The following is a 7,272-nucleotide window of genomic DNA, read 5'->3' as shown; positions in this document are numbered from 1 at the left end:
CCAGGGGGTTGTCATCGTTAGCTCATTGTCCATTTTGCCATTTTCAGGAAGGTGGAAAATCACCAGAAGAGATGTCCCCTATGTCGGCAGGTGTAGGCCAAGGCTCGCCGAATGCAAACTCTCGTATTGACGATAACTCCGGACATTCACATAGGACATGCTCCATAGTTTCGTCATCTCGTTCACACTTCCTGCACAGAGGTGTGTCTACAGAACCCCAGTATGTGGAGGTGTTTGTTTAGTTGAAAGTGACCAGTTAAAAAACCAACTGCCAATCGTAGGTTTTTCCTGGTCATTCTCAAGTATTTTTCTGATGCGGACTTCCCAAAGTTCCTCAGTGTTACCTTGGCAAGTCTACATCCTGACCCTTCTTCTCATCTTTTCACGGTTTGCGTGTGGGAGTGACATTTGGCAATTTCCGCGATTGTTGTAGTTGACCAGCCAAAAAGATCACCAGGTCCTAAGAGCCTGCTGCCTTCCTAGCTAGCCGGTCAGCAGTTGCAGTTGCCTTTATTTCGATTATGTCCTTTAACCCACCTCAGGATGATGTTGTTGCCATCCAAAGCTTGGGCTAGTGATATGACACGTGGTCTGTTCAGTCTGCACATTCAAATACACACAGTGTACCTATTCAGCATAGTAGATAAAATTTGCTTTTGCGTTAAGTACAAGTACAAACAGAAAGCAACGAATATAGAAAATATACAGTGGTCCCAGAGATCGACTTTAAACAAGCTTTTGACAGAGTAAAACTGAAAGAAAGATACAACGCTCTACGTGAAATGGGAATTCATGAAAAATTGGTAAGAGTCATAACAGTGACACCCAGAAAAACAGAGATTTATTTTATTTTATTAGCGTATGGCTTAAGTACATCACATAATATATTTAGATTTATGCATTAATGACCCTTCGGTTGCCATTACAAAGTCTATAGGGTCGCCTCCGCCTGTGTATGCTCTGCGTGGGCAGTCCTGAACAATGTGACTGATCGTCTGTCTTGCAGCGCCGCAGTCACAAGAAGGCGAGGGAAGTTTACCCCATCTGTAGAGGGAGTCGGCGCATCTTCCACAGTTTGTTCGAATTCGATTAAAGGCTACCCAAATCTTACGGGGACGTTCAAATTCTCCAGGTTTTTCTATGATGTCCGGTAGACTATGGTAATGCGAATCTGTCTTACTTTCCCAATCTTGCCTCCATCGGGTATTTAGGTCAAAGTTGGATTGCTGCAGGGCTTGAGCAGATTGTAGAGGGGGTAACCTGGATCGAAGACGGGTTCCAAGAATATCGGGGATGTCGTTGTGCACTAGAAGCTGGCGACTGTCCATTATTTTGTTATATTCTTTAATCAATGCATGTTCGCGGTGTAGGTTGGGTGGTGCTATATTACTAAGGGTAGGTAACCACATTGTAGGGGTGGGCTTAATTGTACCTGTTATGATACGCATAGCGCGGTTTAGTTGGGTGTCGACCAGGTGAGTGTGCCTGCTATTTAGCCACACTGGTGCACAGTATTCTGCCACCAGATATATCAGTCCAAGAGCAGAGGATCGTAAAGTTGATGCTGTGGACCCCCATGTAGTGCCGCAGAGTTTCTATATTATATTGTTTCGTGTTTTCAATTTTGCTGCTGTTTTTGTCAGGTGTTCTCTGAATGTGAGCGTTCTGTCTAGAGTAACCCCAAGGTATTTCGGGTATTTATTGTGTTTCAACAGCTTGTTATTAAAATACACTCGCACTTCTCCGTTTGCCAGCTTGTTGTTGAGATGAAAAGCTGATACTTCAGTTTTTGTAGTACTTGGTTGTAGTTTCCATTTCTTAAGGTATTCGCTGAGGATGGATAAGTAATTCGATGAATAAGTCATTCAAAACAGAGAATAGGGTTAAAATAAATGGAAAAGCAACAGATAAGTTTGAAGCCAGTGAGAGGAGGTGACAAGTGACAAGACTACCCACTGTCATTCCTGTTGTTGAGACAGGACGGGGCATCTATATTAACAATAGCACCAATGCCTAGTAACATAGTTCTGATAACAAGAAGAAAACAAGAATTAAAAGAAGTACTAAAAAGACTAGAAGCGAAAGCGATAAAAAAGGGGATATACAAAAACGAAGAAAAGAAAAGACCAAATATTAGGGAATAGACAGAATAAGAATACATACAATACAAGGAAAATACCTGGCAATGATCACAGAAGGAAAATATATAAATTCGAAGAAGTAGAAAGATTCTAATACCTAAATATGAGCGGCATTTACCAGGAGACCAACTATAAAAGAAGAAATTCAAACGAGAATTATGATTGGTAATTGCAACAATTAGTAATTGTTGTATCTTTGCTCTACACAATTATTAAAAAAAACATAGCTAGAAGAGCTAAGATAAGAATATATAAGACAGTGATAAGACGTATAGCATTATATGCCAGTAAAACATGGACGATGTACAAATCCAAGTAAGTCATGTTCCAAGTGTCGGAAAGACAAGTCCTCAGAAAAATATTTGGAGGAAAGCTATGGAGTGGAATGTGAATAAGAAGACAAAATATAGAAAGAGAAAAGATGTATGAAGAACCGAATATTGTAGTGATAATAAAAGCACAAATAATGGAATAAAATCAATGGAAAAATCCCAATAGTTGGCTGTATACCATAGTTAAAAAACTCATACAGAAGTAAAAACTTCAAATTGTATACCGGTATAAAATTGTTTATTAAAAACTCGAAAATGTCATCCAAATGGATTGCAAAACGTTTTCGTTCTAATTCAGAACATCTTCAGTGCCTAGAATGAAGTATTTAATCTAACTTGGAAATACTTCATTCTAGACACTGAAGATGTTCTGAATTAGAACGAAAACGTTATGCAATCCATTTGGATGACATTTTAGTATACAATTTGAAGTTTTTACTTCTGTATGAGTTTTTTAAATAATGTAATGGTTGGGACTAATTCAAAGGATACCAAACACGAGACTACCCAAAAGAATATTAACTGAAGGAATAGGATGAAAAAAAAATAAAGGTAGGTCGAAAACCAGGTGGAAGAAGAATGTTTAAAACGACATAGAAAAACTTTAAATCCCAAATTGGAAAAATAATGCAGTAAACAGGAAAGAATGGAAAATACTAGCAAACCAAGCCATGGGACTTTGAGGCCTGGAGAGCCACCTTATACATATTCTTTTCTTTACATAAATGTTTTTCCTCTGTAAAAGATTCAAACATAACATTTTAAAAATCCGAATACTTATAGATTTTGTGAATTTATCAGGTTCAAATGGGACATCCCTATAAGTTTGTTTTGACTTGATTTAATAATAAATTGATATAAAATAATATAAAGAACACAACTGTTTTGTTAAACGTTTAAAACAATGACTACAATCTTAGGTAACTCTTCAATTTCTTCTATTAATATTCGAAAATTGTTATTTTTTATATTTTTTGTTTAAGAGAAGCCTCTCCAAATAGAAACCATTGTAGCAGTTTCTGTAAAATGTCTCAGTATTATTCTATTCAGAAAAACGTTATTTCTGACCTAATCAATATAAATGCTGTAAGAATAATAGGCCTGGATCCCGCGTACCAAAAAAAGTTGATTAATAGCAAGCTGAAAATTTGTTAATAACTCAACGGTGTCTAGTTGGACAAACCTTGATGTACGGGAACACTGAAACAAGGGAAGTTTTAATTGTGGAACAGTTTAAAAATTTGGAACGTCAGATTACGAAAACGTCCCATGTATTTTGTCGGACAGAACATCCAATTGATTTGTTACCCTTTCATTAAACTCTCATTAAAAAAATCAGACTGCTATTACTAACCAACATAATTCCCTGTCATTTGTCATGTTCTTCGTGTTCCACTCAATAAAATGTCCAGTTGGTGATAAACACCAGTCTGATTTTTGCATGAAAGTTTAATGAAATGGTAACAAATCAATTGGAAGTTCTGTCCGACAAAATACATGGAACGTTTTCGTAGTCTGACGTTCCAAATTTTTAACCTGTTCCACAATTAAAACTTTCCCTGTTCCAGTGTTCCCATACCCTCCTAAGTCCATAGGTCCAGCCAGCTGGACAATGTTTACTAATTTATGACATGGTGACTATTCGGGTTGGGCATCGCTGCGTCCTATATTGCAGCATATTGGACTTCCTATTTATCAGCCTAATGTACTCGTTTGAAAAAATTGACAACATCGCCTACCTTGGTAGATTGTTGTTACATGTGGTGAAATTTTTTAAGTTATGATGGTGGCTCCACAAAAATACAGTAAGTTGTAGTGTTTTTCTGTACTTTACAGTATTGATTGTTTTTAATGTATGTTACTTGATGATTGGACGTATTTGTGGTAAATATATATTTGAAAATAATTACAACTGGACACATCAGGTGTCCTCTAAACTTTTTGTCCAGCATTTTGGACATTGGGACTTAGTTAGCAAAATATGCTACCAGACTCACGTTTTTTTATGTTTAGTTACAAATAGTAAAAGGATATTGATGGAACGTGAATTGGAGGCTATTTTGACAGATAACGACTTTTTAGTCAGTGAATATAGCGATAATGATCAAAGGAAATGGATTTACAGTAATTTGAAGATGCATGTTGGAATGTCACTAGCTCTAGGTGGTAAGCCTGCAAGTGGGAGACAATACGACCAGACATACGAAGATGAAGTGCCCATAACTCCTGTAAAAAGTCTACAGTTTTCCAGTTACCGCCTGTAGATGTAAGTAAAACCAGTAATGACCATTTGCCAATATGCTCTGTCAGCAATAGAAATTCTTATCGCGTTGCCTAAACCTCTTGGATGCACTAAAAAGACGAGATTCTTTTGTACAAAATGCAAAATGTATATGTGCATTTCTCATGAACCAGAATGTTTATTAGTTTCATACTTAAATTATATGAAAGCTAAGTCCTGATGTCCATTATGCTGGACCTGTCATATTATGGGTGTCAAATAATTTTTTTATAGTCTTTATAGATTTCCCTTTATTGTTTTCACAAATGACGAGAGAAAATAGAAAATATTATTAAAATAATAAAAACTTTTTTCTTGGGGCTGAAGAGGATACATCAAAGTTTGTCCGACTAGACACCGTTAAGCTATTAACAAATTTTCAGCTTGCTATTAATCAACTTTTTTTGGTACGCGGGATCCAGGTCTATAAGCTTGTTGTCCCAATAAGGCCATAGTGGTGTTCAGTTAGTTATTCTTCTCAACATATCTGATTGTGGGCCTCTCTGTATATGTCCTATCCATTCTAAGCGAAGCGATTTTATGTATCTAACTATATTTTCTTTCTTTAATTCTTCTTCAATTTCGGCATTTGTTTTCATTCTTATTCCTCCCTCTCTTGTTACGTTGTGGCCCAGTATTGTTCTCAGTATTTTTCTTTCAAATTTCAGAAGACTATCTTCTTCTTTCTTGTTAATCGTTGTTGTTTCCATCCCATATGTAACAACAGGTCTTATTAAGGTCTTATATAGGTTCATCTTGGTTTTCTTACTTAGGGTTTTACTTCTCAGTTAGATTTCTATTCATTCCATATGTTTTTTTGCCTTTCAGAATTCTTTGTTCTGTTCTCTCTTTTCCGGTTTTCCCTATTGTTGCTCCCAAGTAGCTAAAGATGGATACAGTTTCCAATGTATGGTTCTGTGTTATTAGATATTTCTGATCCTTTTTTAATTCTTAGTATTTTAAATATTTCATACATGATCATGTTGAACAATAGAGGACTCAAGGTATACTTCATTTGCGTTAATTAGTTCTTGTTCTACTTTTACTTTTATTGTATTGTTCTTGTAGATATTTTCGATCGTTCAATTATTCCTAGAGCTATCTCTCTTGCTTACACTAAGTGGATAACGTCCTTTAATTTGTCCCTGTCAAATGCCTTCTCAAGTTTCATGAAACGGTTTGTTGTATTCTAGTGATATCTTTTGCATCTAATCATTCTAATAATTGTTTGGTCAGATCTGGTCCTTCATACTTAAGAAGTTCATTCAGTAGTTTGTCCTCTCTTGGTAATTTTCTATTTTTGAATTTCTTTAATGCTTCCTTTATTTTATCTCTCCCTTCTCAATGTTTATTTCTTCTTTTGTTGTTATTTCTGGTGTTGATAGTTCATTATTGCCAGCTTTAGCAAATATGGAACGAGACTAGTGTGCCTATATTTTCTTCTGAATGTGTCTCTTTGTTTTTAGTTTGTTTAACTGTTAAATTGTCTTTGATAATGGAACAAATAAATTGTCAGGAATAATTAAGTCACTAGGCTCTCTCTACAGTTCTGACCAGTATAAAGGTGGGTAATGGTCTCCAAAGATCTCTGTATCTGGTCATTTTTTTAACTCATGTATAAGTCTTTTGCTTATTCCTGTAGTTTGGTCAATCCATCTTGTTGGGGATCCTCCTAGTAATCTTCTACCTTCTACCTATAGTCCAGGGCACATTTGTTTTGAGATGGACGTTGAGAGGTGACTCAAATTTTTTGCAGAAATTACTTGAAAATAACTCAAATAATAATATTTGAGTTATCCTCCCTCTCAAAAAGGTCCGGAACATTGTTTAAATAATCAAAATGTCAAAAATTGAAGGAAAAATTCGATTATTTTCTTCGTTTTTTGATCATAACTTTAAAAGTATTCATTTCCAAGAAAATTGTACTAACATAAAAGTTGCGTAATTATATTTCCTACAATATAGAATTGGCTAAAAATTTAAAAAATAGTCACCCTTGTTGCAAAATAGCAATAATTGCGAAAAAACCATACAAAAACAAGTATTCGCATTTTACGTTTTTCAACCATTTATGCTACACTTAGGACCTTCATATTTTACCCAAAAAAACTATATGATATAGTACAACAACACTGTAAATTTCATTAGGATCGGTTTAATAGATTTTGCTAAATAAATTTTGCAATCCAGCTTTCGCAAAAAAAATTCATTTTTTTTAAATGTTGCAGGACTGAAAATAAAGCAGATAACAAGTTGAATTTTTTTTGCTTATAGAAATGTACTGTACCTTTCATTTGCAATTTGCAAAATTAAAATCGATTAATTACCACGGCGTCAGGAAATTTTTTAAATAAACATTAATTTTTGGTGCTACGCGCAGGACAGCGGTGTTCGATTCACACAAGTGGATTTCCACTAAAATTTCTTCCAATCTTTATCTAATATATTATTTTCTTACTCTATATTTTGTTGTATTTTAATATTTTAATTTCACAAAAATCAAACTAATTTTATTATT

Source organism: Diabrotica virgifera, chromosome 7 (genome assembly GCF_917563875.1).
Source record: "Diabrotica virgifera virgifera chromosome 7, PGI_DIABVI_V3a".
Taxonomy (NCBI): Eukaryota; Metazoa; Arthropoda; class Insecta; order Coleoptera; family Chrysomelidae; genus Diabrotica; species Diabrotica virgifera.
The sequence above is the reverse complement of the archived record's forward strand: the minus strand, read 5'-3'. Positions refer to the sequence as shown.